This window comes from Nycticebus coucang, chromosome 11 (genome assembly GCF_027406575.1).
Source record: "Nycticebus coucang isolate mNycCou1 chromosome 11, mNycCou1.pri, whole genome shotgun sequence".
NCBI classification, from domain to species: Eukaryota; Metazoa; Chordata; class Mammalia; order Primates; family Lorisidae; genus Nycticebus; species Nycticebus coucang.
In genome coordinates, this window is record NC_069790.1 from 22,384,565 (window position 1) to 22,408,706 (window position 24,142).

The window sequence follows — 24,142 nt, forward strand, 5'->3', positions numbered from 1 at the left end:
TGCAACATTTTTCACACCTCCTGGCCTAGCTTCAGTGATGGCTTCACAGATTTCCTTTTCATCTTTTACAATTGTCCTAATGCTGGATCCATTTATTTTGAAATGGTGGCACTTGCAGCTGCAGACCTCGATCTATAGCACATAACAAGCAATTCAACTTTTTCATGTGACGTCATGACTCTTCTTTGTTTCTTGGGAACACTTCCAACACAATAGTGGCACTTTGTATGGACCTCGTGGTGTCATTCAAGGTTTACAGTTTTGTACTAAACATAATGAGAAATATAGGAGAATTACAAAAGATCACTTGTTACTGCCATTTACCAGAGAAACGAACTGCTCACATGACGACAATTAGTGTAAAACATTGTTTAAGCAGATACACGCTTGAGCTTACCACATAGCAACAGGAAGTGGCTGTGATTATTATTAAGGGTAATATACCATGCAGCTATAATTTAATACCGCATTTTTGTTCATATTTCTCTTCCTTGCAAATGCTGCCATGTATGATCTGTAAGTAAATGTTGATAAATTTTAAGTCTTTATGATGGACTTGTGTTTTGTCATGGTTAATGATAAAATAGACCAGTGTGTATATACAGGGTGGCCATGAAGTTCTGTATTTATGTATTGCATTTACAATATAAGCAATTTTTTCTTAATATTTCGATATTTCTAGGCTATGACATTAGGCTATGACATTTGTCTATGTGTTTTTTCAAATTTTCACAAATTTCCAAACAATTTTCCAACATATGTGTTGAAAACAATTCCACGTCTAAGTGGACCCTGGAAGGTTAAAGCAGAGTTGTTCAAGGGCCAACTGCATTAGATGTGGCTTTATCTACTCTACCCCATCAGCTACCTCTCCTTTATTCAGTTTCTTTCTTCCAAAAATTTGTTGGTGTTTCTTTCCTTAGGTGGCTCTCAACTCCATTTCCCCTTTCAATATTAATTCCCACTTTTATGTTTCTTTGCTTTTATTTAAACATGATCTTTGAGGAAGCTGGGATATGGCATTTCACAAGGATGGCCACAAAATATCTTTTGTTCCACATATTCTTGGTCACATAAGATGTGAACTTGACTTTCCTCCATTAAGAGCTGGAATGGATTTAGTAACTTACTTTAATATGGATTTGATTTAGTGATTTATTTGTAACCAAAAGAATTTCCCTTTTGGGGAAAAGGGGAGATGTGGCATAACATTCCAGGCTAGGTCAGAAGGAATAATGCTATTTTGGTTTGGTTTTCTTGCAGTGCTCATTCATCAGATGCCTCATCTCAGGACTCTGTCTCTCTCAGAATCTATCCACCATGTAGCAAGAAGCCCAAGTTGCATAGAAAGTCCATGTAAAGATGACCAGCTCAACCTAGACTTTGGGTCATTACTGCCCCAGCTCAGTAGCAGACATGTTAATGACAAAGATCTCAGATGATTCCAGCCTTCAGCCATTTTATTATTCAACAGCCACTTAAGTCCTCCCAGGTAGCTCCTAAACATTGAAGGTCAGAGAAAGTCATCTCTATTGCCTCTGCCTAAATTTATGACTTACATAATCTAAAGTCTACTTAAATGAAATTGTTGCCGTTGAATGCTATCATTTTTGAGAGGTTTATAACACATCAGTTTATCACAAGAACAGAGGGAAGAAAACTGCCATTTTGACCCAAGAGTCTCATCAGATCCCTTTCGATCATGACTATTCCCTAAAAGAAGATATTTGGTAAGTGGGACACAGCAGACTTCCATGAAATAGGAACTAGACTGAGAACAAGTCTCTGGCTTTAGTTCATTCTAATATGTTGGTTGAACCTGAGTAGTTCATCCATAGGAGTCTTCATCTAAAAACTTAGACCACTGAATCGTGTGTTGCATATTTTTGTTGTGCTTCCTAAGCACATGTTCACCCTTCTGCATGTTGCTCTTTATTCTAGGAAGCTGACCTGTATAAATAGCACCCATTGACCCATTGACATTCTGATTTCCATTTAAGTTTGGCCCTTGGGGACCCTGGCTAGAGATTGGAGAAAGGGAAGAGGTTGAAGTTGGGTATTTATTTTCTCAGCTCTTCCTCTGTATCACTGATTAGTCGTGTCTCTCAACTGGGTTCACAACTCACAACTCCTCTCAGGTTGGTGCTCTCCATATGAGTACCCTTCTCCATGCAAGTGATTGCTTCTCCCTTTTCTCCTTCAGGCTTAGTGGTGGTAACTGTCTTCCACTATTACTAATCCCAGATACTGCATCAGCCCTCCTCCTCTCCCTACATGATTCCCAGTTTTTTCAATTAGTGCCTTTTAAAAACTCTTATTGGAATTATTCTATTTTAGACATGTCATCTGTTCCCTGCAAGGAACTTAACTAATACATTTTAGATGATCTTTATTATTCCTACATTTAACATCATATTATAATTCTATGAATGAGCCCTTCACAAGTCTTGGTCTTTTTTTATTATTATTATGGAGACCATTTCAAAAAGAGTTGCAATATTCCTGACAAGATATATAGCACACATTTCTACAAGCTAATGCCTAGACAGCTTGTAAATACATCAATAGCCATCTATTTTCTCTATTCACTTGAGCTTTTAAAAGAATCTAGAATTGGATTTTTCTGTCACTCAAACTAAAGTTTAGTTTCTTGACAAAGAGAATATTCACATAATAGGCAAAGGTAAAATTGATCGTATTAGTGCCTATTATTTTCAAAGAAAATGCCTAGTAAGTGGTAGCTCAGTTGAATGGCATGAACTGTTCACTCTTTCTCTGATATCCATACCACAAAATTAAGTTCTGTTTGCTTTAAAATTGAAAGTGCTATGTTCAGTATACTTCAGTCCATGAGTCTGCCTTCTTCTTACAATCTTTGTTAAGAAAAATGAGTCATTTACATCAATACGTAAATTCTTAAAACTTCAGTTTTGGAATCCCCATTGTGTGAAATTATATTTTATTGATAATTACTTAAAATAAGTCAATAATATGTTAAGAAATAGAAATAATTTTGTGAATATATAGTTGAATAAAAATAAAATTTGGTCAAAAATAGAAACTACATCTCACCTGTTGTGCACAATGTGAAGGTATTCAGCACACCTTCTAGGTGAAGGGCTCAACTACAACTGGAACTTTACCTTAGCATTGAAAACACTGTTCTGCATATGTCTATTAACCCCATTTGTTCTAGGGTTACATTTAAATTCTTCAAACATAACAACAGTGAAGACACAGGTTACCAAAAACTGTGGGATACAGCCAAAGCAGTCTTAGGAGGAAAATTTAATGCACTAGTTGCATTAAAATAAACAAAAAGAGGGTGTATCAACATACAAACCATCTAATGGAATTGGGGAAAAAAAGAACAATTTAACCCTAAACCCAGCAGAAAAACAGAAATAACCAAAATTAAATCAGAGATTAATGAAATAGAAAACAACAACAACAAAAAAAAATTCAGAAAATTAACAAAACAAAAAGTTGTTTTTTTGAAAATAAAATATATAAATCTTTTCCAGACTAACTAGAAACAGGAAAGTAAAATCTCTAGTAATCTCAATCAGAAACAATAGAGGGGAAATAACAACAGATGCCACAGAGATACAGAGATTATCTCTGAGTACTATAAGAAAATCTATGCCCAGATTGGGGGGCGGAGCAAGATGGCAGCCGAGTAACAGCTTCCTTGCATCTGGGCACCGTGAGTCTGGGGAGATAGGACTCCAGGCATCTCTGGCTGGTGGGAACTGCCTATCATCACTCCTATGAGGATACAGGGAGTCAGCGAGAGACTTCTGGACCCCAAGAGGAGGACTAAAACAGTGGAAAACCGGCAAGTGGTCGCGTGTGTTCAACCCGTCTAAACCCGCCCACAACTGTAAGTTCAGTAGCAGCGAGACTGCAAACCAGAAAGGCCTTACCTGTGAACTCTTTTGATGTCCTTGGACTTGGCACTGAGTTGAACTGCCTTGGGGAAGGCCTGAGTGGGAGTGCGGAGAACTTTGGCCGTTGTCTAGGGCCCCAGTCTGAGCCGCTGAGCCAGACGGAGCTAATAGTGTTTGGCGGTGGGTCACACGGATCCATTGTCAGTGATCTGCCCCGGCAAGCTCCGCCCTCAGGGTAGCAGAGCTAGAAACGGGTGGGAGCTGGTAACCCAGCAACCAAGTAGCCTAAGGGTGGGGTCTGAGCCGCCTTGCAGCCCTAACCCTCAGGGGCAGAGTGAGACCGGTTTTGGCACACTGAGTAAGTGGATAGCCACTTCAGCAGTGATTCCAGCGAGAAAGCTGGGAAAGCTTCTGCTCAGCAAGTTTACAAGTTCAAAGTGCCTTTTAAGTGGGCTGAAGAGAGATTTAGGGTGTCTACCTGCTGGGGTTTGAGAAATCAGCAGCCTCCAGTCGTATCAGAACTCTGACTAACATCTCCTACCCCAAAAGACCACGTGTTGCCCAGACAATATTCAACAACATATACAAACTGCTTTGTTTTTGGTTGTGTATTTTTTTTTCTTTTTTTTTTTTTTTGTTTGGTTGGGTTTTTTTTTTTTGTTTGTTTGTTTGTTTATTTTGACGTTGTTGATGTTCTTTTCTCTCTTAATTTCAATCTTTTCCATACAGATCCCTTTTTCTTTCTCAATTTTTCTAGTTTAATTATAATTTCCCATTGCTGCCTTTTTTAATAACTACAACTTCATTTTTGCTAGTGTTTCTACCGCTATCACTTGGTTTTTCACCCAATTTTATCGCCATAAAGTTTTCTGTTTGCTTGTTTTGGTTTGATTTATAGCATTTTTGTCTTTCCTCTCTACTTCGTGGAGGTGGGGTACTGTGTCTGACCAGGTTAGCAAAGAGCTGCTGACCTCAAGGGAACCACCCAACTGGGCACCCAACCCCCAGAAGGTGGGGTTTTTTAAGGTTGTGTCAAAGTACCCTACTGTACACCTATATTGCCCTGTCTCCCTCTTTCTGTGCCTCTCTTCTTTTTGTCAATATTCCTTATCCCTACCCCCTCTCCTTTCTCTATCTTTCTTTTTTTTCTTATCACTCGGTCATCCTTTCTTTCATCCCTTTTTTGCTCTTCAACCTTCTCACCTTTCTGGTCCTGTAACCCTTAGTCCACAGGCACAAGAACTTAAAGAGCAAGAGGAAGTGAAAGGAAAATTAGGGCAAGGAAACAGATAAAAGAAATCACTCATGAGGAAGAATCAGCAGAAAACTCCAGGCAACATGAAGAACCAGTCCAGAACAACCCCGCCAAGGGACCATGAGGTAGCTACTGCAGAGGATTCCACCTATACAGAAATGTTAGGAATGACAGAAAGGGAATTTAGAATACACATGTTGAAAACAATGAAAGAAATGATGGAAACAATGAAGGAAACTGCTAATAAAGTGGAAAATATCCAAAAGGAAATCCAAAAACAGAATCAAATCAGAGATGAACGATATGAAGAATATAAAAAGGATATAGCAGAGCTGAAGGAAATGAAACAGTCAATCAGGGAACTTAAAGATGCAATGGAAAGTATCAGCAACAGGTTAGACCATGCAGAAGAAAGAATTTCAGAGGTAGAAGACAAAGTTTTTGAGATAACTCAGATAGTAAAAGAGGCAGAAAAGAAGAGAGAGAAAGCAGAACGTTCACTGTCAGAATTATGGGACTTTATGAAACGTTCCAACATACGAGTTATAGGAATTCCAGAAGGGGAAGAAGAATGCCCCAGAGGAATGGAAGCCATACTAGAGAATATTATAAAAGAAAATTTCCCAAACATCACCAAAGATTCTGACACACTGCTTTCAGAGGGATATCGGACCCCAGGTCGCCTCAACTCTAACCGAGCTTCTCCAAGACACATTGTGATGAACCTGTCCAAAGTCAAGACAAAAGAAAAGATTCTGCAAGCTGCCAGGAGTAAGCGCCAGTTGACCTACAGGGGCAAATCCATCAGAGTGACCTCAGACTTCTCTAATGAAACTTTCCAAGCAAGAAGACAATGGTCATCTACCTTTAATCTACTTAAACAGAACAATTTTCAGCCCAGAATTCTGTACCCTGCTAAGCTAAGCTTCAAAATTGATGGAGAAATCAAATCATTTACGGATATACAAACATTGAGGAAATTCACCACAACAAGACCAGCTCTACAGGGAATACTTCAACCTGTTCTGCACACTGACCACCACAATGGATCAGCAGCAAAGTAAGAACTCAGAAATCAAAGGACAGAACCTAACCTCCACACTGATGCAAAAGATAAAACTAAGCAATGGACTCTCACCAAATAAGACGAATAGAATACTACCACACTTATCAATTATCTCCATAAATGTTAATGGCTTGAATTCCCCACTGAAGAGACATAGATTGGCTGACTGGATTAAAAAACACAAGCCATCCATTTGCTGTCTGCAAGAAACACACCTGGCTTCAAAAGACAAATTAAAGCTCCGAGTCAAGGGTTGGAAGACAATTTTTCAGGCAAATGGAATTCAGAAGAAAAGAGGAGTTGCAATCTTATTTTCAGATACATGTGGATTTAAAGCAACTAAAGTCAAAAAAGACAAAGATGGTCACTTTATATTGGTCAAGGGAAAACTACAACAAGAAGACATTTCAATTCTAAATATCTATGCACCAAATTTAAATGCTCCCAGATTCTTGAAACAGACCTTACTCAGTCTGAGCAATATGATATCTGATAATACCATCATAACAGGGGACTTTAACACACCTCTTACAGAGCTGGACAGATCCTCTAATCAGAAATTAAACAAAGATATAAGAGATTTAAATGAGACCCTAGAACAATTATGCTTGATAGACGTATATAGAACACTCCACCCCAAAGATAAAGAATATACATTCTTCTCATCACCCCATGGAACATTCTCCAAAATTGATCATATCCTGGGACACAAAACAAATATCAACAGAATCAAAAGAATTGAAATTTTACCTTGTATCTTTTCAGACCATAAGGCACTAAAGGTGGAACTCAACTCTAACAAAAATGCTCGACCCCATCCAAAGGCATGGAAATTAAACTATCTTCTGTTGAATAACAGATGGGTGAAGGAAGAAATCAAACAGGAAATCACTAACTTCCTTAAGCATAACAACAATGAAGACACAAGCTACCAAAACCTGTGGGATACTGCAAAAGCAGTTTTGAGAGGAAAATTCATCGCTTTAGATGCCTACATTCGAAAAACAGACAGAGAGCACATCAACAATCTCACAAGAGACCTTATGGAATTGGAAAAAGAAGAACAATCTAAGCCTAAACTCAGTAGAAGAAAAGAAATCTCCAAAATCAAATCAGAGATCAATGAAATTGAAAACAAAAGAATCATTCAGAAAATTAATGAAACAAGGAGTTGGTTTTTTGAAAAAATAAATAAAATAGATAAACCATTGGCCAGACTAACGAGGAATAGAAAAGTAAAATCTCTAGTAACCTCAATCAGAAATGATAAAGGGGAAATAACAACTGATCCCACAGAGATACAAGAGATCATCTCTGAATACTACCAGAAACTGTATGCCCAGAAATTTGACAATGTGAAGGAAATGGATCAATATTTGGAATCACACCCTCTCCCTAGACTTGGCCAGGAAGAAATAGACCTCCTGAACAGACCAATTTCAAGCACTGAGATCAAAGAAACAATAAAAAAGCTTCCAACTAAAAAATGCCCTGGTCCAGATGGCTTCACTCCAGAATTCTATCAAACCTTCAAGGAAGAGCTTATTCCTGTACTGCAGAAATTATTCCAAAAAATTGAGGAAGAAGGAATCTTCCCCAACACATTCTATGAAGCAAACATCACCCTGATACCAAAACCAGGAAAAGACCCAAACAAAAAGGAGAATTTCAGACCAATCTCACTCATGAATATAGATGGAAAAATTCTCAACAAAATCCTAGCCAATAGATTACAGCTTATCATCAAAAAAGTCATTCATCATGATCAAGCAGGCTTCATCCCAGGGATGCAAGGCTGGTTCAACATACGCAAGTCCATAAACGTTATCCACCATATTAACAGAGGCAAAAATAAAGATCACATGATCCTCTCAATAGATGCAGAAAAAGCATTTGATAAAATCCAGCATCCTTTTCTAATTAGAACACTGAAGAGTATAGGCATAGGTGGCACATTTCTAAAACTGATTGAAGCTATCTATGACAAACCCACAGCCAATATTTTACTGAATGGAGTAAAACTGAAAGCTTTTCCTCTTAGAACTGGAACCAGACAAGGTTGTCCTCTGTCACCTTTACTATTCAACATAGTGCTGGAAGTTCTAGCCAATACAATTAGGCAAGACAAGGAAATAAAGGGAATCCAAATGGGAGCAGAGGAGGTCAAACTCTCCCTCTTTGCTGACGACATGATCTTATACTTAGAGAACCCCAAAGACTCAACCACAAGACTCCTAGAAGTCATCAAAAAATACAGTAATGTTTCAGGATATAAAATCAATGTCCACAAGTCAGTAGCCTTTGTATACACCAATAACAGTGAAGAGGAGAAGCTAATTAAGGACACAACTCCCTTCACCATAGTTTCAAAGAAAATGAAATACCTAGGAATATACCTAACGAAGGAGGTGAAGGACCTCTATAAAGAAAACTATGAACTCCTCAGAAAGGAAATAGCAGAGGATATTAACAAATGGAAGAACATACCATGCTCATGGAGGGGAAGAATCAACATTGTTAAAATGTCTATACTTCCCAAAGCAATCTACCTATTCAATGCCATTCCTATCAAAGTACCTACATCGTATTTTCAAGATTTGGAAAAAATGATTCTGCGTTTTGTATGGAACCGGAAAAAACCCCGTATAGCTAAGGCAGTTCTTAGTAACAAAAATAAAGCTGGGGGCATCAGCATACCAGATTTTAGTCTGTACTACAAAGCCATAGTGCTCAAGACAGCTTGGTACTGGCACAAAAACAGAGACATAGACACTTGGAATCGAATTGAACACCAAGAAATGAAACTAACATCTTACAACCACCTAATCTTCGATAAACCAAACAAGAACTTACCTTGGGGGAAAGACTCACTATTCAATAAATGGTGTTGGGAGAATTGGATGTCTGCGTGTAAAAGACTGAAACTGGACCCACACCTTTCCCCACTCACAAAAATTGATTCAAGATGGATAAAGGACTTAAATTTAAGGCATGAAACAATAAAAATCCTCAAAGAAAGCATAGGAAAAACACTGGAAGATATTGGCCTGGGGGAAGACTTCATGAAGAAGACTGCCATGGCAATTGCAACAACAACAAAAATAAACAAATGGGACTTCATTAAACTGAAAAGCTTCTGTACAGCTAAGGTGACGATAACCAAAGCAAAGAGACAACCCACACAATGGGAAAGGATATTTGCATATTTTCAATCAGACAAAAGCTTGATAACCAGGATCTATAGAGAACTCAAATTAATCCACATGAAAAAAGCCAACAATCCCTTATATCAATGGGCAAGAGACATGAATAGAACTTTCTCTAAAGACGACAGACGAATGGCTAACAAACACATGAAAAAATGTTCATCATCTCTATATATTAGAGAAATGCAAATCAAAACATCCCTGAGATATCATCTAACCCCAGAGAGAATGGCCCACATCACAAAATCTCAAAACTGCAGATGCTGGCGTGGATGTGGAGAGAAGGGAACACTTTTACACTGCTGGTGGGACTGCAAACTAGTACAACCTTTCTGGAAGGAAGTATGGAGAAACCTCAAAGCACTCAACCTAGACCTCCCATTCGATCCTGCAATCCCATTACTGGGCATCTACCCAGAAGGAAAAAAATCCTTTTATCATAAGGACACTTGTACTAGACTGTTTATTGCAGCTCAATTTACAATCGCCAAAATGTGGAAACAGCCTAAATGCCCACCAACCCAGGAATGGATTAACAAGCTGTGGTATATGTATACCATGGAATACTATTCAGCCATTAAAAAAAATGGAGACTTTACATCCTTCGTATTAACCTGGATGGAAGTGGAAGACATTATTCTTAGTAAAGCATCACAAGAATGGAGAAGCATGAATCCTATGTACTCAATCTTGATATGAGGACAATTAATGACAATTAAGGTTATGGGAGGGGAAGCAGAAAGAGAGAGGGAGGGAGTGGGGTGGGGCCTTAGTGTGTGTCACACTTTATGGGGGCAGGACATGATTGCAAGAGGGACTTTACCTAGCAATTGCAATCAGTGTAACTGGCTTATTGTACCCTCAATGAATCCCCAACAATAAAAAAAAAAAAGAAAAAAAAAAAGAAAATCTATGCCCAGAAATTTGATGATATGGAGGAAATAAATCAATGTATAGAAGCATACCCTCTTCCTAAATTTAACCAAGAAGAAATAGATCTCCTGACCAGGCCAATTTCAAGCACTGAAATCAAAGAAACGATAAAAAACTCCCTAAAAAAAAATTGCCCTGGTCCAGATGGCTTCACACTAGAATTCTATCAAACCTTTAAAAAAGAGCTTATACCCATACTGGAGAAACTATTCCAAATGATTGAGAGGGAAGGCATCTTCCCCAACATGTTCTATAAAGTAAACATCACTCTGATACCAAAACCAGGAAAAGACTCAACTAAAAAGGAGAACTTCAGACCAATTTCACTAATGAATATAGATGCAAAAATTCTCAATAAAATCTTAGCCAGTAGATTACAACTACACATTAAAAAAATAATTTTCATTATCAAGTAGGTCTCATCCCAGGGATGCAAGACTGGTTTAACATACACAAATTCATAAACATAATTCACCATATCAACAGAGGCAAAAACAAAGACTATATGATTCTCTCAATAGAAGCAGAAAAAGCATATGATAAAATCCAGCATCATGGGCGGCACCTGTGGCTCAGTCGGTAGGGCGCCGGCCCCATATACCGAGGGTGGCAGGTTCAGGCCCAGCCCCGGCCAAACCGCAACCAAAAAATAGCCAGGCCTTGTGGTGGGCACCTGTAGTCCCAGCTACTCGGGAGGCTGAGGCAAGAGAATCGCTTAAACCCAGGAGTTGGAGGTTGCTGTGAGCTGTGTGAGGCCACGGCGCTCTATGGAGGGCCATAAAGTGAGACTCTGTCTCTACAAAAAAAAAAAAAAATCCAGCATCCTTCTTAATTAGAACACTGAAGAATATAGGCATAGGTGGCGCATTTCTTAAACTTATGGAGGTCATCTACAACAAACCCATAGTTAATATCATACTGAATGGAGTAAAACTGAAAGTTTTCCATTCAGAACTAGAACCAGACAAGGTTGTTCTCTATCGCCACTCATATCAACATAATGCCACATCTTCTAGCCAATAAAATTAGGCAAGAAAAGGAAATAAAGGACATCAAATTGGGGGTAGAGGAGGTCAAATTCTCCTTCTTTGCTGACAATATGATCTTATACATAGAGAACCCCAAATACTCAACCACAAGACTCCTGGAAGTGTTCAAAGAATACAGTAATGTCTGAAGATACAAAATCAATGCCCACAAATCAGTAGCCTTTGTATATTCCCAATAAAAGCTAAGAAGAGAAGATAATCAAGGACATAATTCCCTCACAGTAGCTTCAAAGAAAATTAAATACCTAGGAATATACCTAACAAAAGAGGTGAAGGAAAGACCTCTATAAAGAAAATTACAAAACCCTAAGAAAAAAAATAGCAGAAGATATTAACAAATGGAAAAGCATACAATGCTCATGGCTGGGAAGAATCAACATTGTTAAAATATCTATACTTTTCAAATCAATCTGTAGATTCAATGCCATCCCCATTAAAATGCCAACATCATACTTTCAAGATTTGGAAAAAATAAGACAGGGTCAGTGGCTCATGCCTGTAATCCCCAGCACTTGGGAGGCCAAGGTGGGTGGATTGCCTGAGCTGACAGGTTTGAGACCATCCTGAGCTAGAGTGAGACCCTGTCTCTAAAATATAGCTGAGTGTTGCGGCGGGTGCCTATAGTCCCAGTTAGCTACTTGGGAGGCTGAGGCAAGAGAATTGCTTAAGCCCAAGAAAGTTTGAGGTTGCCGTGAGTAGTGATGTGACAGCACTCTACTGAGGGGTGACAAAGTGAGACTCTGTCAAAAAAATTTTTTTTTTAAAAAATAGTTCTTCATTTTGTATGGAACCAGAAAAAAACTCATATAGCTAAAGCAATTCTTAGTAATGAAAACAAAGCCAGGGGCTTCAGCCTATCAGACTTTAGGCTATACTACAAGGCTATAGTGATCCTAACAGCATGGTATTGGCACAAAAATAGAGACATAGACATCTGGAATTGAATAGAAAACCATGAGATGAAACTAACATCTTACAGCATCTAATCTTTGATAAATTAAACAAGAAATACAGTGGGATAAAGAATCCCTATTCAATAATGGTGTTGGTAGAACTGGATAACCACATATAAAAGACTGAAACTGGACCTGCACCTTTCTCCACTCACTAAAATTAGTTCAAGATGGATAAATGACCTAAATCTAAGGTATGAAACAAAAATCCTCAAAAAAAGTGTGGGGAAAATACTTGAAGCTATTAGCCTAGGGAAAGACTTTATCAAGAAGACTTCCATGGCAATTGCAACAACAAAAATCAACAAATGGGACTTAATTAAACTAAATAGCTCTGTACAGTTAAGGAGACAACAACCAAAGCAAATAGACAGTCATCTGAATGGGAAAGAATATTTGCATATTATGAATTGGACAAAAGATTGATAACTCGGATCTACAGAGAACTCAAATTAAGCAACATAAAAAGAGCCAACAATCCTTTATATCAATGGCAAGAGACATGAATAGAACCTTCTCTGAAGAAGACAAATGAATGGCTAACAAACATGAAAAAATGCTCATCGTCCCTAATCATCAGAGAAATGCAAATCAAAACTACCCTGAGATATCACCTAACTGCAGTGAGAATGTCCCACATCACAAAATCTCAAAACTGCAGATGCTGGCGTGGATGTGGAGAGAAGGGAACACTTTTACACTGCTGGTGGGACTGCAAAATAATACAACCTTTTTGGAAGGAAGTATGGCAAACCCTCAAAGAACTCAAACTAGACCTCCCATTTGATCCTGCAATTCCATTACTAGGCATCTGCTCAGATAGAAAGAAAAAAAATCCTTTTATCATAAGGACATTTGCACTAGACTGTTTATCACAGCTCAATTTACAATTGCCCACGTGTGGAAACAGTCTAAATGCCCATCAACCCAGGAATGAATTAACAAGCTATGGTATATGTATATCATAAAATACTATCCAGCCACTAAAAAAGGTGGAGACTTTATGTTTTTTGTATAAATCTGTATGGAGGTGGAACACATTCCGCTTAATCATAAGAATGGAGAAGCAAGAATCCAATGTACTCAATTCTGATATGAGGACAATTGATAACCTAGTACATGGTGGGGGGTGGGTGAATGGGGGAGTGGAGAGAGGGAAAGAAGGAGGGAGTGGGGATTCATGGTGTGTGGCACACCTGTTGGGGGAAAGATACAATTATAAGAGTGACTTTACCTAACAAATGCAATCAGTGTAACCTGGTTCTTTCTTTGTACCCTCAGTGAATCCCTAACAATAATTAAAAACATGTATCCTAAACATTTGTGCCCTCCTATTAAGATGAAATTAAAATTAAAAAATAGAAAATAAATAGAAGAGAATATAATCATCATCAAATCAATGTTCTCAGAATTTCAAGCACATGGAAATCTACTTCTGTATTAAGGCACTGGTTGTTCTCACTGAGATCAATTTCTTAAAGAAGTAGGCACTTTTATCTGATGCTTTATATGAAAGAAATCTTCAATTTGCCTCCAAAAAGAAATTAATAAAATAACAGAGTGGAAAATATTAAAGGCTTTTTTTTGTAATTTAAAAATCAAGTAGAAAATATTAAGATTATAAAAGAAATTTATAATTGTAAGGCTTTATTTAATACATTTATATCTAAGATCTTGTCCTGTACGTGAAGAATGAGTCATAATAATCATTTCATGGACCACAAAGAAGCTCTTGATAATTTCTTCAAAGTCAAAAAGTATGCTGGTGTCATGTGATGTAATGCAGTTAAACATATGTTTTAATCATCTTGACAATTTAAAGTTGATCTTCTAAGTGAACAATAATATAATAAATCATCTTCAAGAAAATAACTAATACCTTCTAATGTTGTTAAAATTAAAATTGAAAATAAAAGTAAATGAGCTAGGTTTTTTTAACTCAAGAAATTTAAATCTAAAAACTAATTAAATTCAAGAAAACCAAAATGAAATAATATATAGTATAACAAATATTATACATTAGCAAACAGAAACAAAAACAGAATTGACTGGCCAGAGATTCATGCCTGTAGTCCCAGCTACTCAGGGGGCTGAGGTGGAAGGATTGCATGAGCCTAGGATTTTGAGGCTGCAGTGAGGTTTATTATATACAAGGACATTTTGAGGTTTATTATATACAAGGGCGTGAGATACATGACAACTATAAACCAAAGAACAAAAAGAGGTAAGTGTAGATATGCTGTAGTAAGTTCTCTAAATTATACATGGAGCTGGCTTGACGAAACGCGCCAGCCACATACCCCAGAGTTGGCAGGTTCGAATCCAGCCGGGGCCTGGCAAACAACAATGCCACCTACAACCAAAAAATAGCCACACGTTGTGCTGGGTGCCTATAGTCCCAGCTATTTGGGAGGCTGGGAGGCTGAGGCAAGAGAATCACTTAAGCCAGGAGTTGGAGGTTGCTGTGAGCTGTGATGCCACAGCACTCTAGCCAGGGTGACAGCTTGAGGCTCTGTCTCAAAAAAATAAATAAAAATAAATAAATAAATAAATTATACATGGAGTAGTATTGAAGACAGATTGTAGTAAGTTAAAAATTCTTGTAAACTCCAGAGCAACCACTAAAAAATAAAAAGAATAGACAAACAGACAATAAAGGAGATAAAATGGGACATAAGAAATAATTAATTTTTTTAAGTAAGGATTATCAAAACAGAAAAAATAGGGGTTAAATAGAAAACAAATAGCATCACTAGAATAGGAGACTTAAACCGAATCTTATCGATAATTGCATTACATGTCAATTGAGCAAATAATCAATTAAAGGGCAAATGTTGCCAATTTGGATACACAGGAGAGATCCATATATGTGATATACCAGAGATACAAATTAGAAATAAAGACGCAGGTTAAAAATAAAGAACAAAATATAAAATTATGTCACCAAATACTAGTCAAAACTAAACTGGAGTTGTTATATTAATATCAGACAAAACAGACTACAAGAAAAAATTTGTTTCTGGAGAGAAAGTGAGACATTTCATAATGATAAAAGGATCCATTCATTAAGAACACATAAAACGCTAAATATTTATGTGCCTAATTACAGAACTTTGGCATGTATACTGGAAAACCAAAGGAGAAGTTGACAAATCTACAATTACATTGGACATTTTTAACCCTCTTCTCAAACACTTAGTAGAAATGTGGACAGTGCCCAGGTGGACACTCAACAGTAGTGTGCAAACAAGCATCCCCACTCTGGCCTCAGAATTATTACCCTTCCAAACTAGCAGAAACACATCTTCATATATGTCTATGGCTGACTGTGTTACCTGCGTTCAATTATATTGGCAGAGCAATTACATGTTCTCTGAGATCTGCTAACTGAGATCTGCGCTTAGCATGTATAGTTTTAGATATATGCAAACCCATCCTCTATGTGCTCTGTGGGATTTCCCCCCTCCCCAATAAAATAATCAAACTGATATCCTTAAGAGACCTGACAACTCTGTCCTTACCTCAGACCCACTTCTTTCAAGAACGGGAATATACCAGGAAGAGAGGAGAATTGGGAAATATACTTTTAAGGACATGATATCTACAGATTTTCCATAAAGGAAGTGAGAAAAAAACTTTCTGTAAAACACCATCATGAGATTAGGGAGCGGGCAGAGGGCCTTCTGCTCAGCTGGGACAGCAAGAAGCCCAATGGCAATTTTGTTATTGAAAACACAGCTGGCATGTGCTCACCACTAAAAGCCTTTCCTGGAAAATTCCCAATGTTTTATTCAAATCTCTATCAAAGTGAAAAACAGTGAGACCTGAAACGAAGAACAGTTCTACCTGGGAAGCTGAGCTCTGAAAGAACACTGTGGCTGGGTTCCTAACACTGAGGCTGGGTTCCTAACACTGTAGCTGGGTTCCTAACATTTATTTGATTAGTTAGGGAGTTAAATTTTGGGAAGGGAGAAAAAGGGGAAAGAATTATTAAGTAAATATACATTTGGATACTGAGGAAATCAATGCTTTTTCAAACATCTCAAAAGAGTTCTTTTGTCTCAGTTTTTATTATATTAATGATACACACAAATTATAAGAAATCAGATACAGAATTATAGTATGGAAAGTTAAGACATCTCTACATATTCTTGTTAAAAAAGAGTTTGAGCTTTATTGTTAGGTGGTCTGAATATAAATTTCTTAATCAGTTTATATTCAGGTGGTCTGAATATAAACTTCTTAATCAAGTTCAAGAAGCAGGCAAAGGAAGATGCAAGTGGAAATCTTCCATTTAGTTTCAGCCTTTTTTTCTTAACACTCTTCTGGCATAAGGTCTTCTCAACTTTATATATTATAGAAACCAATTATAGAAAGTCATTAATTCAAAATCCATTAAAAACCATTTCCGATAAAGAAAGACTCAAGCTTAATTGAATTATCCAGCCCAGGGATACTGAAACAACTGAAATCGAGAGAGAATCTGGACTTGAAGATCTCAACTAGCCGGTATGTTCCCAAAGCAATGTGCTGATGAAAGTGACTGCCCTCGTCTTTATTTTAAGCCCTGTACTTGTACTTTCCTTTGATAATATTGAATTTTAGGTTTATTGGACTGAAAAACATCTTAAATTTTCTCCTCCTGAAAAATTTTTAACTAGGATATTTCCAACTCATTCATTTTATTTTAAGGATGGGGGTGGAAGAAAATGTATACTAATTCTGTAGTTGCCTATTTAGTAGAGATGAGTAGATGCTATTTACAGCAAAAGAAAAATTAAGCAATTATATAAAATTACAAGCATAGTTACTAAAGAAAAATGTAAACTCAAATAAGCAGAAAGAAATATAGGTATAACAAAACAGGAAAATTGCCTATTGAAAAATGACATAATAAAAGAAACAGTAAAAGCAAAAAAAAAAAAAAGTGAAATAGGGCATATAAGGAAATAACACTCCTAGATTGAATCACAAAGCTGAATGTGTACCAGACGCACGCAGAATACCTAACAAAATGACTGTGAAAGGATAAAAATGACAGAATGGGCAAAGACATAGACATGAATGCAGACAAAAAATGAAGAACAATCCAGATCTCAATATCTCATAAACCTGAATTCAAATCAAAAGAATTAAATGAGAAAATGGTGGCACTTCATAATGGTGAAAGTATAATCAATAATAAAAGTCTTAACATTTATAAATATCCATGTACCATAGAACTATGCATCAACCCTCATAAAAAAAAATAAGAAATAGGCAGAAACACATCATTATAGAGACTTTTATTCACCTTTTCCAGTCCATAACAGTTCAAATGGTTAAAAATATATAAGGATATAAAAGTCTACATATGTATTACTTAAACCTACTTAACATACATTAATTCAGAGCCGGAAAACAAAGATTCCATTGAATAGTCACAAAAATTGGCCATAGATTAAACCACAGATAAAACATCAAAACTTTAGTCATCAAAGTAGAAAATACTTATCCTCCCTGATTACATAGTTTCCATAAAGCTAGAAATTAAGTATGGAAATAGGGTCAAAATAAGGATTCCTAACACTTGGAAAGTAAAAGTTTTTCTTAAAATACTTCCTGTTTAAGTAAAGCTCAATTAAAATTTTAGAACAAATCTACAGGATAGCCATAATGCCTGCATATAAGCAGAGGATAGGCCAGATGGAAAGAGAGAGAGATACCCTGGGAACCTTGCTCCAGATTTAGTTACATCCAGCTGTGTCTTGAGTGACAACAGCTCTGTTATAGAAGCAAACAGAATTTCTATTTCCAAGACAGTTAGTTTGACTTTTCTGTCAAATTCAGAAATTCTGATAGTATGGTTGTTGTGTATTCATGCTATTATTTTTGTATTTTCTCCTGATGCTCACACAGGCAATGATTAATAAATGCTCATTAACTTACTAAATAAAGATAAAAAATTCAAAACATTAAAACACATTAATTGAAACACTCCAGTTAAAAGTTACAGGTACAGCTACAACAATGCTCAGAGAAATATTTGTGATACTACATACTTATATTAATAAAATAGAAAAAATGAAAATATATGAATCCAGTTAGAAGTATGAAGTCAAGAAAAATATAAAAATGTAAGGAAAGCTAAATACTAAATTTTAATTAAGTATAAAGAAGAAATGATGCATTAGAAAACAAAGGAGCAGAACAAATAAATCCTAGTGCCAGTTATGAGAACAATAAAAAATAAAGTACATTAAAAATATAAAATATGAAAAAAGATAATGGAGAAATATTTAAAAATATGGAGAAAATTGAAATAACGATAAGAAACAATATGCTTAATTTTATACAATAAATTTTAGAATTTAACTAAAAAAGATACATTTCTAGGAAAATATAAACTTAAAAAATGGACTCCAAAAGATATAGAAATTATTCTAAACAGGCAGCTACAGTAGAAACTCAAAATTCATTAATGAGCTTTTTAAAGCAAAAAGGATGGGATTAAAATAGTTTTGTACAGAAATGTTACAAACCATTAAAGAACAGATCATTCAAAGGCAGAAACACATCATTATAGTTAGAGACTTTATGCTATGCTATGCTATGTAAAATGTTCTAAAACAGAACATAAAAAAAAATCATTTAATGCCATGTAAAATATTCTAATCCAGAACATAAAAAAATTCTAAATCCTAAAATTAAGCATGCATACTCTTTCAAAAATTTTACAAAGATAAACACAATTGCAAATTAATCACAATATAAATATTAATGTAAAAAAGTCAATAAGCATATTATTAGCAAGCTATTTCAGTAGTATTATAAAGGAGTTAATAGAGAAAGAATATCTGGATAGAATTCCTGGAATGCAAAAATTAATATTAAGACACCTATTAATAATCTAGGACACCTAAAAATAAACTAAGACACCTAAAAATAATCATATTAGCCCCATAAATTCTGAAAATGTACTTGATAAATTTCAGCATCTTTTCTTGAATGATATTAACATCCATTGGTCTCTTAATGTGGTGCCTCTACCATCACATTCAGAAATGTAGTTCTTAATTAGTCACATTTCAGTATTTTCAGTGCTAACACTGCACTTCTCCACCTCAGTTGCTTGCTCTACTGCTACAACTTCTTTCCTGATCTTTGTATATCTCTTGCCTCTGGAATCCATTATCAGAGTAATTTTATGAAGTATAAGTAACTTTACTCCTCAGCTTAATATTCTTTAATATCTGCCTTTGTAGTTGGCACAAGATTCACACCCCTTAGCATGATCTGTAAGGCTTCCATGACCTTGCTCCTGCCAGATTCCATGACCTTATTTTCCACCACTTCCCCACAGTTCCCTGTGTTCCCAGTCATGACAGATATTTCCTTTTCCTGGAACAGTTCAAGATTACTTCTGCTCTTTAAATCCTTTCTTCTACTTCTTCTCAAAGACTTTGCAGGAAGTACTTATTTGTCATTCAAGTTTATAACAAATGTGTTTTTTTTTTCCATAAAATTTCCCTAATTACTCTCAAGATGCTTTTTTTTTTTTTCTTTTTTTGCAGTTTTTGGCCGGGCTGAATTTGAACCCACCACCTCTGGCATATGGGGCCAGCACTCTACTCCTTTGAGCCACAGGCACTACCAACTTTCAAGATGGTTTTTTCTCTTGCCAAGAGTTCCCCTTTTTATCCCATGCTATTGCTTAACTTTTAATCTGCTTGAAATTATTCAAATTATTTGTTATTGTCTTTCTCTTCCAATTAGAAGGGAAGCTCAGTATAGGTACCCTCACTCCTTTTGCTGCCTACAGTCAGAGCAATGGTGCCCTACAAATGTCAGAGCCAGGAGATGGGGTCTTAGAGGGCTTTGGATGGGGTGATGTGCACTTAGGGCCGCTTCAGGAAGTGGTTGCCTGTGCAAAGGACCCAAATAACACAGTTGTCAAACAATAGTCCTGGTTTTAAAATTATAGTAATTAAAATCAGGTCTATTAAAAATGTTTTAAATAAATACATATTCTGGAGGAATTACATTAGTAAATATTTTTAAAGATTTGTTTAACTACAAAGACTCAACTCAGAAGTATTTCCATAAGCAACAAACAGTTAAAGGAAAAAAAATCCCTTTTTGTAGGTAACATGTGATAAATAACTGCACTATTCTTCCCTGCTCATAAAAGCTATTTTTTCATTATTATGTACATTAATGCTGTCTCAATATACAAACAACAACAACAAAAAGATAGGCAGAGGGAAACTAGACCACTTAGAACTGAGGCAGCTCTGTACAAAAATTAAGATGGTATAATGATGTGACTTCAAAGGAAATAACTAAAACAAAATTTCACATTTGTAATAATATATTAATACATATAAGATCAAAAATATTATCCCTTACATTTATAATAAACTGTCAAACTTCTATTTCATGCATTTACTTTTACAAGTTTTCTCTATTTAGTAGTATATGCTATACAAGTAAATATATACTGGTATTTTACCATGAGAATTGTAGTTCTAATCTCAAACTAGTGATTTGCCTTTTTATCCATACTTACATATATTTCATTTCTATCATAAGGCACTTAATATGATACCTCTTTAAGGGTACATTTTTGTGAGTATTTAACATTAAAAAGACCTTAGTTTTTAAATGAATCTTTTTCCTGTTGTGACACAATGGGTTTAACAATTTAAACACAATATGGTAACTACCTTGTACTGTATAAACTAATTCATAGTGGAAGAAAAATATTCTATTTTTAAAATAAAACCAAGATAAGACTGGACAGTTACATCAGTAAAATACTAGAAAACAGTGAATTTATAAATATGATTTTTCATCAGTAGCCATTCATTATTTTGCTTTTGGGAACATGGAAGAAATTGGGTTTTTTTGAGTTTCAAATATTCTGGTAAAGCTAGCTGTTTCTTAGCTTCTTCAATATCCCCTTGAATGGCTGAGACAAGAGACTCTAAAGAGTCAAAGTTCTTTTCTGGTCTGAGATAGCCAATAATGGCGATATTGAGGATCTTCCCACTGAAGTTGTCGTTGAAGATATGCATGGTCTGAGTTTCCAAGGACTTTTTTGTATTCTTGCAACCTGGGTTCCTCCCTGTGCTCTTCACCATCTGATGACTTTCTCCACTTGCCTCACTGGCCCAGTAATAATAAAGGACAGTGGATACTTCAGCTGGAAGATTATCTGCTACTTGTTCAGGAAAATTAGCTGTGGGAACGCCCAGCTACTTGGAATGGAGACTTAAGCCCCGTACCTCTTGAACCTGGCAGAGGTATATGGCAGGTGTCTCATGATGCTGTCAGCTGGAATATGGGCAGCAGCTGAGTCTGCACACCCAGCAGAGTCACCGATGACTCACCACTGACCCAACAGAAACTGCCCAGTAGCTCTCAGCTTGTCTCCCATCATTTCATTATCTATGTACAAAAATTTATATCATGTTTTTCCCTCCTTACTTTCCTTTGCTCTTTCCTTCATTTTTTGTTCTTGTTGTTATTGTTGTTTTGTGTCTTTACATAAACTGATTAGATTACCATCTTGTGAGAATAAAGCTGAGGTGCCATGGCTCTGAACCCTTAACTGTTCCAACAGCTCCAACATCTGATAACATTTTTCTGAAGGAAGGCATTTCCATAAATGCAGTGGATTGTAAATGAGCCATTTATAGGACAGGGATGCACATATATATATATATATATATATATATATATGCATGTATGGTGGGTGTAGAAAACCATTGACTGTTCACTTCTTTTCCAGTTTCCCTACTTCTCATGAAAGTCCTCTGGGGTGTATTAAATGACAAAAATCACAGCAACTTCTTTTTATTAAAATTTTCTGTTGAATGTGTGCTCTTCTATCAGGGCAACAACCCTGTGAAGGAGAGGAAATGCTGTAGTTAAATGATAGGCTCAAGGTTACAAACTGACATCAATAAATAGGGAAAGGAGCATTACCTGGGTTAACCCCACAGCCACAGTGGCTGTGCACTGAGTTGGGAAGAAGCCTTAGCAAAGGAGCTGCCAGTGATCTAAATATACAGGCTTTTGGATATATCTCCTGCTCTTCAAAATACTTCTCTTACTCACTTGCAGATGCTTAGAATTTTTTAATAGACTATTTTTTAGAGCAGTCTTAGAGTCACATATAAACTGAGCAGAAACTACTGAGAGCATCTTAGTCCAGGCTGCTATAATAAATTCCCATAGATCAGGTGACTTAGATAAACATTTATGTCTCATAGTTGTGGAAGCTATTAAGTCCAAGATCAGGGTGTTGGCAGATTGAGGCTCTGGTGAGGGTCTTCCTCCTGGTTTGCACACTGCTGTCCTCTCATATCCTCACATGGCGGAAAGAGTGAGAGAGCTCTCTAGGGTCTCTTTTATAAGGTCATTATTCCCATTCATGTGGGCTCCACTCTCAGGACCTAATTACCTCCACAGACCTAGTGCCATCACATTGCGGACTAAGAATTCCACATGTTAGGTGGACACCAAGTTCTCAGTCCATGACAGAAAGTTCACACATATACCCTGATACCACATACACAGAGCTCTAATTCAATATCCCAAACCAGAGGGATCATTTGTTATAATGGATGAACCTACTCTGACCGTCATTATCACCCAAAGTATGTAATTTACATTACACTCACTCTTGGTGCTGTACAGTCTGTGGGTTTTGACAAGTGTACACTTACATGTATGTATCCAGTTTGTGGTACCATGCAGAATAGTTTCATGCCCTAACAATCACCTGTGCTCTGTCTGTTTATCCCTCCGTTTCCCCTAATCTCCAGCAACCACTGATATTTTTACTGCCTTCACTTCATCTTTTCCAGAATGTTGTCTAGTTGGAATAATAGTTTGTAGCCCTTTCAGACTGGCTTCTTCCCCTCAAGGATAATATGCATTTAAGGTTTTTCCATGTCTTTTCATGGCTTGATGACAGCTGATTTCTTTTTAGGGATGAATATTAGTCCATTGTATGGATGTACAATAGTTTACTTACACATTAACCTACTGAAGGACATCTTTATTGCTCCCAAGACTTGGAAATTATGAATAAAGCTGCTATGAACATCTGTGCGCAGGTTTTTGTGTGGACATGTTTTCAACTAGGGAAATATCTCTTGCTTTTCAAAATACTTTAAATAGAAATGCAAATTAAAACCACCCTGAGTTATCACCTAATCCCAGTGAGAATAGCCCACAACACAAAGTCCTAAAGTTGCAGATGCTGACCTGGGTATGGAGAGAAGAGAACACTTACACAACATTAGTGGGATTGCAATCTAATACAGTCTCTATGGAAATAAGTACGGAGAATCCTCAAAGAACTAAAAGTAGACTATCCATTTGATCCCACAGTCCCATTACTAGGTATCCAACCAAAAGAAAAAATAATCATTTTACCACAAGGACATTTGTACTTGAATGTTTACAGCCGCTCAAGTCAAGTGCAAATGTACTTACGGTAAAAGGACATTTACCATATGTCCTTTTTATAAATATAAAAATGTTGATAGTAACTCAACTCAAAGCAACCCATGTGCCCATCAACCCATGAATGGCTTAATAAACTGTGGCATATGTATACCATGGAATATATATCATTTTATCCATAAAAAGTTAATACAAAAGATACTTCATTATTCCCCTTACAGGGGTCTTCAAACTGCGGCCCGTGGGCTACATGAGGTGGTGTGGGTGTGATTGTATTTGTTCCCGTTTTGTTTTTTTACTTCAAAATAAGGAGTAGGGTGCTGGCCCCACATG

General features: G+C 36.5%; 1 pseudogene; it reads right to left on the reverse strand.

Annotated features, from left to right (window-relative positions):
* Positions 1–21,185: 21,185 nt before the first annotated feature.
* Positions 21,186–21,668, reverse strand: LOC128560396 (riboflavin kinase-like; annotated as a pseudogene).
* Between the last annotated feature and the right edge of the window lie 2,474 nt (positions 21,669–24,142).